Source organism: Ambystoma mexicanum, chromosome 6q (genome assembly GCF_040938575.1).
Source record: "Ambystoma mexicanum isolate Mex_15411 chromosome 6q, UKY_AmexF1_1, whole genome shotgun sequence".
Taxonomy (NCBI): Eukaryota; Metazoa; Chordata; class Amphibia; order Caudata; family Ambystomatidae; genus Ambystoma; species Ambystoma mexicanum.
The window spans coordinates 195,650,852-195,670,551 of record NC_090937.1 but is presented as its reverse complement, the minus strand read 5'-3'; the positions used below and the strand labels follow the sequence as shown (position 1 = coordinate 195,670,551).

Below are 19,700 nucleotides of genomic sequence, written 5' to 3'. Positions count from 1 at the left end.
ACACCATCCTATGGGAGCCCAGAGGGGCAGCACTCTGAGCCAGGCAGCCCAGTCCAGGCTGGCGGCATGTCGCCATGCAGCACCCCCCCACCGACAGCACACAAGTCGTGGTCCACCACGGGACACACCAGGGGAGCCCTTTGTCACTGGGGCAGCAGTCATGGGCCGACTGGACATCATTGAGGCCAAACGGGCCCGTGTGGAAGCGATGACAAAGGTGCAGAGCAGGCACATAAAGGCCGTCAGTCAATCCATCAGGCATGGGTGCAAGTACATAGCGCGGAACAATGCGCGTACACGCAAAGTTGTCCAACAATGCACCGGTGCCCTGACAGGCTTTGGCCAACGAGTCTGGGAGTTCACGGAGGCAGTCTCAGCACTTGCTGAACAGACACGCAAATCGAACAACCTCATGCGACAGCACATGATGGCCACCGCTTCTGTCCCCTCCACTTCGACCACACCCACGGAGGGTTCCCTAGAGCTGTCTCCGAGGCGCTGGTCCATGCGCCACCTAAGGGCACGCACACCGGAGGGGCCTGGGAGAGGGAAGCGCCCACGCCCATCCTAGTGGTGCATGGCATCGTTGTTGTTGGCCTGATGAGACAACTGCACAGTTGGGGGTTGTTCACTGGGATTGTGTGCTGGGTGTTCACTGGGGGGAAGGGGGGATTGTGTGCTGGGTGTTCACTGGGGGAGGGGGGATTGTGTGCTGGGTGTTCACTGGGGGGAGGGGTGATTGTATGCTGGGTGTTCACTAGGGGGGGATTGTGTTCTGGATGTTAAATAAATCATGTTAGAAAAATCAAAATGCATGGACAGTAGTGATTTTCACTGATGCAATTCAATGTGGAAGTGACTTATTTCCGACTTACCCATTACCCATTTCTAATATAATCCATCAATCCCTGTCTGGCCAACCTCCCCTCCCTCAGCCCAATCCTTTGTGCATGTGCAACACATTACGACACTTCCTTGCCCTCACTACCATCCTCAGGTGGATGCACATGAGCATCAGGGGGCAGTGGCACATTTCTGCAACAGCAGATGTTGTGCAGCATGGCACATGTCAGTTCAATTTAGCCAACTCATTCTGGTGCATACATCATTGCCCCTCCCGTACGGTCGAGGCAGCAGAAGTGTGCCTACGCCAGTCAAAATGCACTCTCCACGCAGATACGTGTACGGGCATGGGCAAGGTTGTATGCCCGCTCCACCACCATGTGTGGGTGACACAGTGGGGTCATACGCCTCGTGTACTGGGAATATGCAGAATCACCTGCAGGGGAGAGGGAGATGGTATGGGGACAAGGTAAGTCCAGTGGGTGTACAGGGCTCTGTCATCAGTGTCATTTTGCCTTTCATATCATTTGGACTATAACATTGTGGAGTGTGCTGTCCTACGGGCACAATTGAATCAATGGGGTACTCTCCACTTGGTATGCCTATGTATCTGTATGCAAGAGTACTCATTCAGTTGGCGCAGGATAAGGAGGCACTTCCATCTACTTCTGCATGACAGAAGTGGCTGCCTCATGTGTCATTGCAAATCCATTTGGCTACAGTTGCATTTGCTGGTTGTCACTGCTCTGTATTGTTCTCCATGCATTTCCCTGCACATTTTGGGGACAGTGTTAGTGGGATGAACATCGTCATTACTCGGCCTACTTATGTGTGGTGCGTTTGTGGTTGTGCCAGCTTATGGTTTGAAAAAGAATCATTGTCGGGTGGCCAGGTTGGGAATTATGTACTGTGTCATTGTTCAGAGCCATGGTGTAATGCACACAGGTGGGTTTATTGTGGTGGGTTTTGCAAATGTCACTGTGCCACCACATGTCTTAGATCCTGCATGAGTGTGTTCTGCTGTGTGGCACGTGTCCGTGGTTTATCGTGCAAGGTGCTTGATTGTGTATGCTGCAGTAATCCTGCTGACTATTGGGTATGATGGATTCTGTGACAGGCACCATCTGTTGTCGATTGACATGCTTCATGGTATACATTTGTACACACCCAGTAGCCATGTGTTTTGCACTCAATGCATTTTCATGTACGCCAGCAGGGTACTGTTGCGCAGGGCCATGGAGTCGTGGGTGGATCCTGTGTAGCGGCCAGAGCAGTGGATGAAGGTATGGTCGGATATCATCTGCACGTTGAGGGAATGGTATTGATTCAGGTTTCTGTAGGCAGCCTCGTGCCTGGGCTGGTACGTGTGCCACATGTGTGCAGTACAGGCTGCTGTTACATTCGTGACTTGGCCAATGGCATTGTATTGACACTTCAGCTGGTGCAACTGTGCCTGTGTGGATGGCAATGCAATGTCTACGTTCACATGATTCAACAGTGCATCAGGCACCTGTCCAAGCATGGTACTGAATGTGGACTGGGCCATTCCATGCATCATGTCAATGGTATGTTCGTAGCTGCCAGTCCCAAGTAATTGTGGCACAGACACGAGCTTCACTAGGGGAGGTACTGCCGTGCTGGTGCCTATGCGGCTGCCAATGTCAGCCTGGATTGTGTCCAGCTACTGGGTGATGGTCGCCCTGTCCAGCCGATGATCTGTCACCAACTGGCCATCAGTCAGGGCCCAGGGTGTTGGCCTGATCCTGGGGATGGCTGGCTGCCTTGCTGGTGCTGCTCTCCAACTCCTTTTCCTCATCCCCACTGACCCCTGCACTCCCAGGGGCCTGGCCTGGTTGGCTGGCCTCTGTAGCTCCAGGCACATCAGCTAGTAGTCAACCTCAAGGCTCCCAGCTCAATATGGCAGCATGGTGTTGGGGAGGGTGTGTTGTGCATGGGGGGCTCCTTTGTAGGCCTCTGATTTGCAGTGGGTCCACCTGGGTCCTTATTGCTGTCTCCTCTGCTCCTGCTGGTGTTATGGTGTTGGGGAGGGTGTGTTGTACATGGGTGGCTCCTTTGTAGGCCTCTGATTTGCAGTGGGTCCACCTGGGTCCTTATTGCTGTGGCCTGTGTTCTGTTACCTCCAGCTTTTTTTTGCTGGAGGTATTTTCGGCGGATTGTCCGCCGCTGTTATGTTGCTAATAGCGCCAACGACGTACTCGTGATTGGTGATGTTTTAGCGCGAACGGTTCATGGCGCTGTTATGGCCGGCGCTTGTACAGCCGGCTGTACTTGCGCCGGATGTAATGGCGCCGGCGGTATTTGGAGTCGTGATCCGACAGACCCTTAAAATCGGCGCTAAGAGCGTTACCGCCGATTTTAAGGGTTACCGCCCAAGTCGTGATGAGGCCCATAGAATAATGTGACCTCTTCCATCACCATAGACAAAGCTTCAGATGAGATTGTTAGATTCAAGGCAAGAAACGGAGTCAGAAGAAACACGTGTAACATTTCCCTGCGATGCCTTTGCCATACTCGCAGGCCTCATACTGTAAAACACTGTAGTGCGTTTCCTTCTATTGGTATCACACATGAGATTAAAAGACAGCAACAATAAATGACAAATTCGGTCGGACAATTACTATGTGACTATTACATTCAAGTTGTAGAGAAGGTTTTAAAAAATGTACCATCCATGTTTGCAATTCATATTAACTTGCGTGAAAAAGCTGAGGGTATAGCAGTGTTAGCGCCCAATACTCTACCACAGATGGTACACAGCAATTAAATGGGGAAAGAAAGACACATAATATCACCTGTTGACCCTCAGAACTGACGCTTGAATAAAAAACACAGTGGGAAGGTGGAATCACTTAGACATGAAAAGAAAATAGCAAACATTGGTAAATTAACAGTTGTGGCTTTTGTTTAGGAAGTTGGTAAGTAGTCGGTGGCACTGTCGTCATATACCCTAGCATACTCAAAAATGGATCATCATTTGTCATGCATTTGTCACTCACACTCACCGGGCTTGGCAGGACAACGGCGCCCTGGCCTGCGCTGCGCGGTGCGCGCACTCGACCCAGCATGGGTTCTGAACTTCTGAGGCAAGCCATTAGACTTAGACACATCAGGCTGTGGTGGTTGGAGACTGAGACCACTAGTCTAGTAGTGGATATGGAGGTGTGGATCAAAGTTTCTTACTGATTACTCGTCGTCGTCGGCCGGGTCGAGTGGGTGGGTCACACGGACTGTCCGTGTTGTGGTGTCTTGTGGCCGCGCCGGGCCCGGGTGGTCTGGCTGGCCTACTGCTGCACTGCCTCCGAAACCTTCCACCCATCACTTTTGTGGTCAGTTTGTTTCTCCTTGTGAGAGAGGGTATGCCCAGACGTGGGTCCCTTGCTCGCTGCGCCACAGGGAACCAGGCTGCACCTCACTGAGGAGGTCCAACAAGGCCGAAACATGTCTGGGGTTGCTTGGTTGTCTGTGCAGAGGGGACCTGGCCTAGCAGTTCGGGCTGGGCTGCTACCTTCGGTGGCGGCAGCTGCTGACTGATTTGCACATGGCTGGTCCCCTTTTGCAATGGCGCAGACGGGCTAAAAAACGGTGGTGTGGAAGGTTGCCCAGAGCAATCGCCAGTGGTTTAGATTCATTCGAAACCTTCCACCCATCACTTTTGTGGTCAGTTTGTTTCTCCTTGTGAGAGAGGGTATGCCCAGACGTGGGTCCCTTGCTCGCTGCGCCACAGGGAACCAGGCTGCACCTCACTGAGGAGGTCCAACAAGGCCGAAACATGTCTGGGGTTGCTTGGTTGTCTGTGCAGAGGGGACCTGGCCTAGCAGTTCGGGCTGGGCTGCTACCTTCGGTGGCGGCAGCTGCTGACTGATTTGCACATGGCTGGTCCCCTTTTGCAATGGCGCAGACGGGCTAAAAAACGGTGGTGTGGAAGGTTGCCCAGAGCAATCGCCAGTGGTTTAGATTCATTCGAAACCTTCCACCCATCACTTTTGTGGTCAGCACTGCCTCCTGCCTGCTGGCTGCTGTGGCTGGGTGGCTGTGGCCGGGCCGGCCGGCTGTGTGGATGGCTCAGGTCAGGTCAGCAGTGCTGGCTGCGGTCAGAGTGCGGCGCCGGGCCGCCCCCCCACTGCGTGTCCTCAGTCGTCCTCGTTCCTGCTGCCTGGTGCTGTGCTGTGGCTCAGCCTCAGGCTGCCTCGTGGGGTGGATCAGCACTGGACAGAGTCACAGCCTAGTGCGGTGGCCGGCGGCGGCGGTGGTGCTGTGTGGCAAAAAATGTTGAGGAGTGGAGAGCCTACGCCTGCCGCTGTGGCCGGGCTGTCTGTGGCTCAGGTTCTACGGGGTGCGGCCCTGGCCTGGTGCGTCATCGTGTCCTGGACGCTCTTCGTTCTCTGCCTGCTGCTGTGCTGTGGGGGCTCAGGCTGCTGGTGGGTCAGGGTGCACTGCGGTGACCGGCGCGGTGGTGGTCGATGGTCGTGGGTGGGTGGCCAAAAAATAATGTAATGACCAACAGAGGGGAGAGGTCCTATATCCTCTCTCAGAGAGACTCAGAGAAAATCACGTGTCCAACTGTGGTGGCACAGAGTCTGTGTGTGTCGGCCCCAGGCAGGTCCCCACCCCCCAGGCCAGGCACAAGTTCTTTCAACTTTGCAGGGCATTGAGGGCAACAACAATTTCGTTGTTAGTTCCTGCAAAGTTGAAAGGAACTTGTCTGTGAACTTCCCCATCAAAGGAGCACGGGGCGGCCCAAGGGCCACACGACACAGGCACGGGGGCGGCCTGCTGTACCGCCGCCGGCCTGGCTGGCGCTGGCGGTGGCCGGCCCTTGATGCATTCATGCATGGTCGATGCTTCTCATCTCCTGCCCTGGCTGTCTTCTGCAATCACGCCTTCGCCTCTGGAGTCTTCCCATCCCCCCTCAAGCACTCCCTTGTGCACCCCTTCTTAAGAAACCCTCTTCCGACCCCTCCTGCCCAGCTAACTATCGCCCAATCTCTATCACTCCCTTCCTGGGCAAGCTCCTAGAGAAACTGGCCATCTCCCAGCTTAATCTCAATGCTGAATCTGGTGGTAGTCTTCATGACCATCAGTCTGGCTTCAGAGCTGCCAGAAGCACGCAAACTGCTCTCCTGAACATCCGTGAGGACCTGCTCTGAAACCTTGACTCTAACACCCCTTGTGTTCTCATTTTGCTCGATCTCTCTTCTGCCTTTGACACTGTCAACCACACCATCCTGCTCAACCGTCTCCGTGATAACCTGGGTATCACTGGTCAGGCTCTGGCGTGGCTGACCTCCTTCCTCTCCAATCGACCCTCCCAGGTCCAACTGGGTCCTTCCTCTCCGACATCTTTTTCTCTACCTGTGGTGTCCCCCAGGGATCTAAACTCTCCCCCTGGCTGTTCAACCAGTATCTGGCACTTCTTGCCCACCGCATCGCCGCTCTGTGTCCCAACTTTCAGTGCTACGCGAATGATAACCAGCTCATTTTCAGGCTACCCTCGGCCTCCTCTTCCCCTTACCTCATCTCTGACTGTCTTTCTGCTATCTATGAATGGTGTGCCGCCAACGACCTCTGCCTTAATGCCAGTAAGACTGAGATTCTACTCATCGGCACACCCACTCCCTCCTTCCCTGCAGCTCTCTGGCCGGCCTCCCTTGACCCTCTTCCTGCTCCTACCTGCAAGGCAAAAAACCTCTGGGTCATCTTCGACTCCACACTTTCTCTCCTTACATATCTGACGTCTCTACGAAGTCACACTACCAGCTACACCTCCTCAGAGGTATCCTTCCTTTCCTCTCCTTCCCCCAGAAGCTCACTGTCTCTATAGCCCTCGTTCTCTCGAAGCTGGACTACTGTAACAGCCTCTATCTAAATCTGCCTGCCTCTACTCTCCGCCCTTTGCAACTCATCCAGAACAGGACTGCGAGACTTGTCCTTGGCCTCAAGCCCAGGGACCGTATCTCTCCAGGACTGAAATCCCTACACTGGCTCCCAGTGGCTGCGAGGATTAAGTTCAAAACCCTCTGCGTTGTCCACAAGGCCTTCTGGGGCCTTGGGCCAAAATACCTTCAGCTCTCTCTTCCTAAATATCTTCCTTCTCAAGCTCTTCGCTCATCCACCTCCAACTCCCTCAGGGTCAGCCGCTTCTCCAAGCAACGAGTTGGGGGTAGATCTCTCTCCGCAGCCTTCCTGCCTTCCTGCCTCCCTGAAACCTGAGGAGAACCATCTCCGGTTCCGGAAGCACCTCAAAACCTTCTCTTTGCCTCCGCTTTCTCTCCCTCTCTCCCCTGCTAAAATCACTGAACCTGCACTGAATCTGCAACTGGGCCACTCACCGATCTCGGTCCTTGGCCCAGCCACTCTTCCCTCCGCTGCCTCCCTGCACTACGGGACTGTCTCTTTATCCTACAGCCCCTCCTCCCGGCACTTACCTTGCACTTGCCACCAGCTGGCCCTATTATTTATCTTGTATTCTACTAACCCTGTACTGCACTTTTCCCCTCTCCCTTTCCACTTGCACTTTTCCCTTCCCCTCTACCCTTGCACTTGCGCGATCTGAATGACACCTGGCCTAGTAGGATCGTTGTCTGTCTCCCCTTGTCCCCCCCGCCTCGTCACGCCTTGAAACACTTGTGTATAGGCGCGTTACAAATGCCATATCATATAATATATCATATGATATGCATCTCATCTGCACTGCAAATGCAATTTGCAATTTGCAAATTGCAATTTCCGAGTCCCGCTCTCCAGGTCAGTAGGTCAGGTCACTGTTGTCAGCAGCACCGCCTCCAGGCTCCTGGGCCATGGGCCAAGTCAGGGCTGGCCTGGCACTGGCGGCAGCTGGAACTTGGATGAAAACAAAGTAACCCGGACCCATCCGCCCCTCAGAGAGTGTCAGTTTCCTTCTCCGGCACCCGGCGTGGGCGCGCAGCCCCCAGCCTCTCTCTGGAGAGCTGCGCCTTCGGCCCCGGGCCGCGCCGGGCTTCCACGGTCACGGTGACGGCACTGTCAGGGACTGAGGCTCGATTGATAATAAAGCAATCAACAATTTAATTAATAAAGAAATAAAAATGGTCCCGCTTGGGCCCGACTCGGCCACATCAAATGAGTCACTACTGCCTGGCAGCCGGCTGCTGCAGAATGTAAACATTTTTTACGGGCAAAAAAAACGGCCCTGGGGTGGCCTCATGAAAACCGGCCCCCCAGGTCCTCAAAGGTCATCGGCCAGTGGCCGATGGGCCGATGCCGCCTGTCCGACCCTGGTTCTCGTTGTGCCAATCAGGATGCTATATTAATAAAGGCTACTCCTTGAACTAGTTCAAGAGCCCACCATTTGACATCGTTGCAACTATGGTTGTTATCCCAAAAGTGAGATGCCAAGGGGGATGTTAAGACTTTACTGCAAATTTTAAATTTATGTTCACCAATTCTCAGCTTTAAAGGTCTTGATGTTTTGCCTATATATGATTTAAGGCAAAGGCAGATGATGACATAAATTACATTTTTGGTATTGCATGTCGTATGTTGTTTAAGCTGCCAACTTTTACCATTAATCATTACTGATGAACATGCAGTTGTAGATGCACATTGAGTGCAAAAACCACACGGGAAATGTCCAGTGATGGGTTTAGCACCCCATAAACTCAATAGAGTACTGTTTTTTTTTTTTTTACAGGAATAGCCCTATCGGCTTTAGATATTTTCTAGAATTTCTAAGATTTCTGCCCTTTTTAAAGGCAAAAATATGACGTTCTAAACAAGGGTTATTTAATTGCAGCAGGTGCCAATGTCTAGCAATGGCTTTCTTAATATTATCATGAGATTTAAGTCATGGCACACACTATACGCTCTTTGGAAATATTCTCCTTGTTAGTTTTAGATAGTAAAATATCAGTGTTGGTTCTTTGCCCTTTTACTTGTTTGTCTTAATAGATGTGAAGGGTATCCTCGTGACTGGAGCCTGGTTTGAATGATATCTGCTTGAGTAGTATAGTCCTCTAGAGTAGAGCAGTTACGTCTTGCGCTAAGATATTATCCATAAGGGATGCTTTCGCGCAAGGATTGAGGATGAAAACTATCAAACCTCAGTACCGTATTGCGATCTGTCTCTTTACGGTAAAGGTCTACAACTATAAAACCATTTCTGTTCTTGATAACAAGATCCAGAAATGGTAAAGAAACATTGATAGCTGCCATAGTAAATTTAAGATTTTTATTCAAAGTGTTCATCCATGTAAGGAACAAGAGGTGGTCACTTTTGGTTGTGTCCCATATAATCATAATGTCATCGATGTAGCGTTTGTAGAGTCTAATGGCAGACTTGAAGGGGTTGGTGTCTGCCAGAATAAACGTTTGTTCGAATCTCCACATGAAGAGGGTGCTGAAATTGGGTCCGAAAGCAAACCCCATCGCTGTTCGCTTGATCTGCAGATAATAGGCTGTCTTAAAACGAAAATAATTCTTCATCAAAGCTATTTCTAATAATTCAACTAGAAATGCACTTGGGATTTGATGTACTCCAGGTCTAAGATCAAGAAATTCTTTGATGTGAAGAGATTCAAGTTGGGGTATGTTGGAATAAAGTGATTCAACATCGAGTGATAGCAGCATATCTGTCTCAGAATCAAAGATAAGCCCCTCTAAATGTGTAATGGCGTCTGTGGTGTCTAAGTATGTACCAGGAGCGGCCGCCAATGGCTTAAGGAAGAAATCTAAAAATTGGCCAATAGGTTCAAGAATGGAACTACAAAATGAAAACAATTGGACGGCCGGGAGGGTTGCACAGATTTTTCTGAATTTTGGGCAACATATATATAAGTGGAGTTCTAGTGGCCTTAACCGTCAAGAATTGGAATTCTTTCTCATTAATTGCTCCTGCATCTCGTGCTTGAACAGAAGCAGCTATGATTTCATTCCTAATGCTTCCAGTTGGGTCACCTCTCAGTTTGCAATAGAATTCAGGGTTACCCAGCTGTATCATTATGTTGTCATCATACTTGTCAGAATCTAGAACCACAACTCCTCTCCCCTTGTTCGCTTGTTTGATGACAATGGATTGATCTTGTTTCAAATGTTGTAGACATGTCCATTCTTCATTAGAAAAATGACAACAGGAACCTTTATTGGTGCCATTTGGGGCATCATAAATGGTGTTAAAGTCCCTTAGGACCGTCTTTTCAAAAATGGCAGTTTCATCAGAAACCATTTGCAAAGTAGGCGTAAATGTAGATTTACATTTGAATGGAGTATGTAAACTATTGGTCCCACCATTCAAGTCATTGGTTCCAAAGAAGTCCCTCAAATGAATCTTACGAAAGAGACTGCGCAATTCAATCTCCACCTGCATTTTAGTAGGATTTTGCATCAGGGCAAATGAGAATCATTTCTCTAATACAGCTATCTCAGACTGACTTAAAGTTTTTTGGGAGATATTGTAGACAGCAGATATTTTTGCTACCTACGGTATGACCTTCTCAGAGTTTCGAAATAATTTGGTATCGGAGGTGCCCCTTGATCTGCGGGTGGAAAAGGAAGATTTGGTGGAGGGAATGGGGTATTGAGCCTGTGAGGTCCAAAATTAGGTCGCTGAACAAAGTTCTGGTAGTGCTAGTATGGTCTGCCCCTTCTGCCTCTGTTGTAACCCCTGTTCCAATTCCGTCCCCTATTGCACCTGGAGTTTTTAGTCGGATAAGAGCTATTACCATCTGACGAGGTTGTCAGAGAATGTAACTCTTTTGTTAGAAGAGTTAAGGCCATATTGATGGGTTTGTGGATCGTGCCAATGGCCTGGTCCTTGATAACCAGTTTGGAGATGAGGAAAAGCTACTTCTTTTGAGAAAGCCTGTATGTCTTTTTTAATTTGTCCATTTTCTTGTTGACAAATTCATTAGTGTATTTCTAAATAAGTTCAAGCTTCTCTTTAATGTTGATAATGGTAGTATCTAAAGCGAATAATGTTTCTGCCTGGTCTATTTCTTTTCCTATAATGGCACTCTTCTTAAGGGCCCTATTTATGGTTAAAAGCATCCAGTCACGGCTGCATTTTGTAGCTACACCTGAAAAGAGTAAAAAGGCAGGGTTCATTACGAACCAACAAACCTTGGGGAATAATATTCTTTTTGAGGTATTCAGTGAGTAAGTGACTGTGCATTTCAGTCCTAAATCTTTTCTTTTCTAACTTTAAAATGCTGTCACTAGTAACACTGGAGCTATCACCAGAAGGATGTAAGCCATCGATATTCTCAAAAAATGAGAGAACATTGATAGCTTCTGCTAGCTGTTCTTCAGTGAAAGACGCCACATCTGATGCTGCCATGATAACAAAGATGAGAAAAGAGAAGGGGCAAAGAAAAACACCAGCGTGCACAGAATTCTATGGTGAGTGCAGAGCCAATGTACCCTCTGACCAGATCGCTCCAGTAACATTTAGCGAAGTCCTTTGCAGTTGCAGAGTGAATTAAAAGTACGATTGAAAGTATTATTGAAATAGCAAATAAAGTGCTACCAATGAAAAGCAATTGTGAATACCGCACTGAAGAACACATATTAAAAACACTTATGAATGCCTCACAAAGTCAATTGAATGCTCATCAGTGGAGTGAATGCAAAATAGTGCACGAAAGAAGAGTCGAGTATAGAGGCAAAGTCAAGAGAGTAATAAAGAGGTACGACGATGGACACTTAACAGTGGCCCAAAGTCCGGAGGGGCCAGGCATGGCAAACTGAGATAAGGAGAGGCGTGTGTTGGCAAGATCAGAGAAATACAAACAAGGATAATAATGTACATGGTGGCCAAAGCAGCCACGAGACAGTGTCTGGATTACGGGACACTGAAGAATCGGATAAGCATCACTTTCAGATGTAGCCAGTGGCTAAGTGTTGATGGAAGCCAAAAGAAAGGGTATGGGTTGTATGACCTGTAATGTGTAACTGCGCCTAGACCGAGTGCCCTATTGGGGAATAAGCCAATTAAAGTATATTTGAAGGCATGCTAGTGAGTTGCTACATCTTTGTCTGAGAAACTGAACTTGGAAAAAGAACTGTGTTGATTTTGAAAGCTGGTGGTTTCAACTCTTGGGGGAAGGAAACCCTGACTTGGGAAGTGTCCCAAGGGACTGTTATTTTGGAAGTAAGATGGTTTGGACTCTTGGAGGCAGGGAACCCTAATCTTTTGAGAACTATTTTGAACTTGGGGACGCTGATCCTGAGCCAAGAGCTGTCAGAAGCTCTCAAATTGCATGCATTGTATACAGTTAGTTATGAGGGCAAGTATAGGTTTTGGACACAGATAGAAACAAGTTGGACATCTTGACACAGTCGATCCGTGGGTTTCTTTAGGTAGGGAAATCCCACCTTAGCAATGGGCACATTAGGCCTTATTCCACCCTGCCGTTTAAGTGGAATACATCTACTTTGAGTACAAATTTGAATCTGTTGTCTGTGTCTTGCTTCATAATGCTTTTACAAACTTCTCCCGCTGAAACGAGAGAGAGTGCCAGCAGAGATGTCAACAATAACATGGACATTGTGCAACCTAAACTCAATAATTTAGTACAGGGAAATCCCCACCAGTTTTCTCTGCAGCCCCAGGACCACCTGGCATGATGATGATTGTGAATTGATGGTCTGCACTACCGGCCTGTTGTCTGACCAAAAATGCACCTTCATGTTGCTCAATTCACCTGGCCACAACAGGAGGGCTATCACAATCGGAAAGAGTTTGAGAGGCAGTATGTGACCAATCCTCCCTTTCTTCCGCCATTGGGAAGGCCCCCCTCTGTGCACCAGCCCTTACCTTGCGCGGCAGAATACATCTGCAACTCCATCTGCAACTCCCTACTGGTGACCCACTGGGCCTACTGTTAACCCACTGGGCCCTCCACAACCTTATGCCGTTAAACCATTGAAGACAATTACGCCACATGCACAGGTCCTCTTTGATGGGTGCTCTTAGCCTGTTTTGATGCTGCTTCAGGATGACGGCCGCTGTTGCCTTTGCCAATCTCCTAGCAAACACCCTGCCCGCTGGCACCACCATTGATGTGAAATTCAGTTTGCTGAGCAGCACTTTATTGAGGGTGACCCTGTCCTTCGCCAGGTTGTCGATCTCAGCCACTAGTCCCTGGACCTTAAGTCTGGGTGACCTGCAAGCACTGTTTCTCAATGCCCTGGAATGTGATCACCTCTCCTGGACCCTGTGTTTTTTCCTGTGCTAGTGATATGCTTAACTTTCCCATCAAGCTTTGAAAGGAGGCGAGCACAGCAGTACACTCCTCTGACCCCCTTCTCACCACAAAGAGGAAATCGTCCAGGCAGTGCATCAACGCCCCGTCGCTGCTCCTTCCTGTGCGCAGCCCACTCCAAGAACAAGCTAAATTGCTCAAAGAAAGCACAAGACACTGCGCAGCCCATGGACATGCCCTTGTTGAAATAGAAGGGCATCTGCCACCGAAAGCCCAACAAGTGGAAACTTTCCAGGTGATTGGCAGAAGTCTGAATGCTGATTCGATGCTCACCTTAGCCAACATTGCTCCACTCCCTACCTCTGCTACCAAATCCATGGCCTATGTCAAATGAGGCATTGGTCACTGGGCATTACTTGGGGTCCAGCCAGTTATTGACTGAATCCCCCCCAGACAAATGGTGTATTAGCCTATACTTTCCCTGTTCCATTGTTTGGAACCACTCCTAGCGGGGACACTATGGAATTCGCAAGTGGTGGTGCCGCAAATGGGCCCATCACCCTACCAAGCTTTTTCTTTCCTGATCTTCTCAGTAACAATGCATGGCAGGCTGTCTGCTGATGGCAAGTTCTGTGCCATCCTCGATGTCAAGGTTCCTCCGTAAGGAATACTGTGGCCTTCCCTGAAATCTGTGTACAATAGTTCACACTCCTTCTCCCTGGGATAGTCATTTAACAACATGTGAAGAATTTGCTTTCACAATTTTCTGTAATAGGTAAGGGGGAGCCACGATGGTGAGACATCTGTGCGTGATTGACAAGGTTTTAAATATAATCTGTTCCCGGATAGGGAGCTAGTGAAACTTCCTTCTTGCGGCAGAGATGTGTTCTCGCTTGTGTGAGACAGGCATGGTATCAAGAGAGATGACACAGACAACATATATATATTTATAAACAAAGCTTTATTAATAATCAGGATAGTATAACACCTAACTAACCCTATGCTATGGTGGGATTTTCCCTGCCTAAAGAAATCTAAGGAAAGTCTCTGTCTATATAAATCCAAACCAAAAGTCTGTCTGTGTCAAAACCTATGCCTTTCCTCACAACTACAACATTTAGTGGAGAAATGTTTTCAACCAAATATAAGTGTTCAAGTTCAATATCGTTCCAATGTAACTTTGTTTCATCGTGGATTGATCACATTATGAAGTTACCTTCTGTAGGTTCACTGGCATCACAGTGTGCATCAAAAGAAGGTCTAGCGTTTCCCTTCCCCCAAGTTCAAATGTAATCAAGTTCATATAACACTGTGATCTTGGGACTCCCTTCCCCAAGATAATCACTTTCCAGTTCATTGGTTCTCATTGTTCCCTTCCCCAAGATTTACTCTGAACAGTTAACTTGCTTCCTCTGTTCACAAGTTTGTAAGAGAACCTGGTTTGTTTGATCTGTCCGTAGGTTTGGTTCTCCCAGAACACACACTTCTTTGCTGCTTTTCCAATATGTAGTGGTTTATGGTCTAGGCGCAGTTATCAGACCACACAGTCCACCCATCACAGGTTACACAACCAGAGGTTTCCCTAGTAATACAATTACTAGTACTTTCCAAGCATCTCTGACATGTAAACATATATATTCTCTTTCTAAATATTACATGATTCTGCACATGAATCAAAAGTACACTAGGTAGAGACAAACATATTCGTTCTTAATTGGCGTAATGCTAGTAGCGTAAGACAAACTGTATTGGCTGTAGTTTCTAACTAATTTTGTGTTTTATACAAGTTCACATAGTAAAGATAGGAAGCAACAGGTAACTAATCTTAGCGCTTACACAATTATGACAAACAATTAGCATAATTAGTGCTATTAATAGAGACCCAGAAGACTCAATATCAAGGCTAATAGAACGTCTGCATCTAGAACTTCTGGGCAACCATCGGAATGCAAAAAAAATGGAATCTACATTTGACAAGATAGTCACAGTGAGTCACTCAAGAAAAGTCGCATTGGGCAGATTTTTAGCAATTATCTGTTCACGACCATGCATAAAGTCGTGGGTGGCTCGGTCCCACTCCAATATGGGATACCTGCAGGGGCCATATGTGCCATTAGTTTGTTTCAAAAAAATATATATATGGCTATTGCACAAAGCACAGAATATTGGCACAAAGTTACTTTTATATTTTTATCGTCTGGGCCATCCGTGGGTAGAGGGTTAAATGCTCAAGAGGTTTTTCCACATTTTCATCTAAGTGCCTAAGAAACGAATCTGTGAACAGGAAAGTTGCGTATAATTATTTTAGATGGTTGAGCCAAATCCAAACTATAGTTGATAATTGAGGGGGAGTAAACTTACATTCAGTTCTAAGAAGGCCCCACAGATCAGATTGGTGAATTGTAGTTGTGTGTCATAGATTTCATAGAATCTTTTGTTCACAGGGCTGCTGTCGATTCAATCACTAAAAAAGAACATATTTTAGGTCAATGGGTCCGGTAAGTGTGCTCTAAAGGGCCACGGTTTTCTTTAAAAAATACTGCTGTTGTGGTACAGACCAACAAAAACCTTCTAACACGAACGTTGAAAGAAAGGGGGGCCTACCATCAGCACAGAGCCGGCTTCTATCACTGCCTGGTGGAGACCGACTGACGATTCGAGGCAAACTTAAAAAGCTGTAATTGCGTGTCACGTGATTACACAATGACGCGGAAACGGCTCTCCAGTCATGTAATAATAAGAATAACGCGTCACGGGGCGTGTGGCCGCTAAATCCAAAAAATATGATTTGTGTCTAGCTGTATTGCTCGCCCAGAGTGCACAGACAGTCATTAATCACCAGTGCAATTGCAGAGCCAATACTTTAAACGCAGGTAGACGACGCAATGACTTACAACCACACGCTCTCTTAGAAAATAATGAGCACTTAAATGGCTATTTATTCAAAGCTTGGAAGCAACAAGTGATAACACAGAAATAAATCACAGAAAAGACAGAGAATTCAAAAGAAAATACATCACCGGGGCGTAACTGAATCCCTCATCTCGCCAGAAGCGGCTGGAAGACCCCAATAACAGCCAGGCCGAGAGCACAACAGCCCACAGGTATGCCAGACGGAAGCGTCCCCCCTCCGACTGAGGTCTTTGTACTTGTGCCGTCTGACCGTTGAGGAGTTCTGCATATATGCACTCCTCAAAAAGGGGTGGTAATTTCTCAAACCTTCTGGCAAATGCACTTGCGCATTGATGGGCAACCGTTGGTTGCCAGCTGGGTCAACCGACAGTAACCTCAAGGAGCAAAGCGCTTCCCTCCTCTAAGAACAAGCACCACGGAAAACAGTCCCATAACTCATAACAAGACCTAACAAAGCCAGCTTTCCCAGCAGAATGTCCTTGACTGCATACCAAAGCATGTTTTCTGCATACCAAAGCATGTTTTCTTCAGCAAAGTAAATCCAGCTCTCAGCAAAATGAGTACAGCTTTTCACTGCGGCATAAAGTAAATATCCATTATGGATCTGAGTGCCCCCAGAATACACTGCGCACCAGAGCCATGTTTTAGCTCAAGCATAACAATTCCACCCTTGGATATTTATCTTCCATAGCCCAGTGGCAGAGGAGCCGGTCTCTGAAACCGACGAAATATTAAAACTAAGTTGGGAATGCATTGAATACAACAACAACAAGCTATTATGATAGCTAATATAATGCAAATACAAGCAAAAGCGTAACGCAGTGTACCCCCAATATCAGGAATCCATGAAAATAACCAATCCCACCAATTCCCATTATGATCTTGGGACACTTGAGAAATGAGATCCCTCAAACCTCGAATGTGACTTTCAATGGATCGTGAATGGTCACTTAGATTGAAACAACACATACCTTCAACTGCGTTACAACCTAAATTATGCTTTAGTAATAGATAATCAACAGCAGCCCTGTTTTGCAAAGTTGCTTTTCTAATAACTCCTCTGCTATCAAGGAGTAACTCTTCGAATGCCTGAGAAGTATGATTGAGTCATTTGACTATTAAACATGCTAATTTGAGCAAAGATTTGTAACCCCCAGCAGCTAAACCCCAAACTCCCACTAATGAAAGGGTTAATGCTAGAACCTCAGCTTCTGATAGCAAATGCACATGTGAATCACAATCTGGGGCGATAGACCCACAGACTCAAAAGTTGACCTTTTGCCTCGAGATATCGCTGGGTGTAAAGGGAACATCATTAGTCCTAATCGAGTTAAGGCACATGGACCTCCGGAAATGTTAGCTGGAATATAAGTGTATGTGATGTTGCCACATGAAAAGAGCCATCCTGTTGGAAGTTTCACATGATTCAAATGACTGGCAGCTATCACCGTATGATTATAAGACATAGGGCCTCATTAGGAGTCTGGTGGTAAAACCGCCTGGTTAACGCCAGGCTCGTATTACCATTCCGCCTCCGTGATTCCCGGAATTACCGGGGCATTACAACCCAGGTTTCCCGGGAATCACGGAGGCGGAATGGTGTTAATCCCCATTCCCATTGAGTCCTACAGGACTCAATGGGAATGGGGATCATGGAAACACCGGCAGCATCTCGTAATGCTGCCAGTGTTTCCTCGGCCGTCAAACCTGGCGGGAACATCACCTCCCGCCTGCAGGAGTCGGGATCAGGTGGTCCGGAAACAACGGTGGCGGCGGGTTTACCGCCACCGTTATTTCCGGACTGCCTGATTTGTAATGAGGCCCATAGTGTTATTCACACTGGTACATGTGCGTGTAATTCGTGAACACAATCGTTTCTCGAACACAGTTCGATTTTGCTGTTTGGTTTAATTAAGCTGTTGGCATTTGCCAATTTCTTTTGCATTGCATGTCATAAGGTAACACACATCACCTTGAGTTATATTATAGGTTATAATACGTGTCAAATTTCTCCATTTGCGATCTGTTTCCTGGCAAAACCTGCAGTACTCATAAACGGAAAAGGATTGCCTGATATCAGAATCTTGAACCAAGAAATCATGGTGCGTGACGCCGACAATATGCTTTAGAACTGGAACTGGCGTCGGCACTGCTACTAAGCACGTAGTCAGTAAGGCTTCAGCATTGGGCACGTCAGTAAGGCAAAAGTGCGTAATGTTGAGCACCTGTTGTGCCAGGTATGTCCACATATTCTCAGTTTGGGTGATCATGGGAGCATGTTTTCGCCGACCTGAAGATGCCTCTCACATAACTGGCATCAATGTTGTTTTCACTTGCGCCTGACGTGTTTGCCGCATTTCACGAATCCATGTCTTCGGTCTGGCTGGCTTTTCGGCATCGGCATAGGGCTGCTTTTGGACATCATTACTCATCATTATCAGTTTCTCCTTGATTGCTGGCACAGATGTGCCATTTTTCATTGGTAGCAGCATGCTGTTTAACTCTCCCGAACGGAGTCCATTTAGTCCCACAGTTACACCAGCCAGACACAGGATCTACAAGGCAAACCCAGAAAACAGATATCAGTGTTGTACATCACTCTCTCAGGTAACATTTGTCTGCGGGCACATATTGCCATTTCTTTCTACCGGGCTCCATTACTAAAACTACTTGGTCTTTGCCTGATGCAATGACATCTGCGGGCACTCGTGGCCCACTTGGCCTTTCCACCCACACCTTAGCACCCGGTACCATACTGTCTGAAGAGCCAAAACCACGATCTCCACGGGTAGTTAACACAGTAGGAGGCTCCCCCTTCTTAATCATAAACAACTTAACGGGGATAATAATCAGTTGGGAAACCCGATCGCCCTTGTGGATCGGTAACAATTGGTCCCCACTATTCATCAGGATGACTTTGATCTCGCCTTGGTAATCGGCATCAATAACCCCTCCCAACACTTGAACTCCCTTCAATGCTAGGCCAGATCTAGGGGCAATCCATCCCATATGCTCTGGGGGAATTTGAACTCCAATCCCTGTTTCAATTACAACCATCCCTCTTGGGTCTAATCTGATTTCCTCATGGGAATGCAAGTCTACCATGCTGACTCTGGAGTCGCCCGATAGGGAGCTAAAAAACCCGGGGTAATATCCCAGTACAATAGAGTTTCTCTGACTGAATTGAGTTGAATCTGTAAAGTAGGAGTCATTAGCCGCATCAAAGGAGTTTCATGCTCATTCACAGGCCTATTGTTTAGCACTTGCACCGCATCAAACACACGATCACGCCAGCCTGCCAAATTGCCATCTCCAGATTTGCGCAGCTGTTCTTTCAACAACCCATTAATTCGTTCAATCAACCCTGAAGCGGCAGGGTAATAAGGCACATTGTAGAGCCACTCAATGCTCTTTTCCTGACAATATTCTTGTATCAATTTGCCTTTGAAGTGTGACCCATTGTCACTTTGAATCTGCAAAGGCACTCCGTAATGCAATATGATCTGATCTAACAACCTAATGGTGTTCAGTTGTGTGGCACACTTGCACGGCAAAACCATCATGTATCCTGAGTATGTATCCACAATAGTGCATGCATACTGACAACCTTTACTGATTGGCAGGGGACCGATAAAATCAATCTGCCAAATTTGACCTGGTAGTTTTCACTACCTCTAAAGGAATAGTGATTCCTCGAGCTTGTGCCCACCTGATAGTAGCCTTTTCTCCAAGGTGCCCACATTTCTG

At 47.7% G+C, this 19,700-nt stretch overlaps 1 protein-coding gene across 2 annotated transcripts in view; it reads left to right on the top strand.

Annotated features, from left to right (window-relative positions):
* SUSD1 (sushi domain containing 1) overlaps positions 1 to 19,700 on the top strand; it is a 1,292,988-nt gene that overhangs the window by 145,111 nt on the left and 1,128,177 nt on the right. The gene's annotated exons all lie outside the window — the stretch shown is intronic.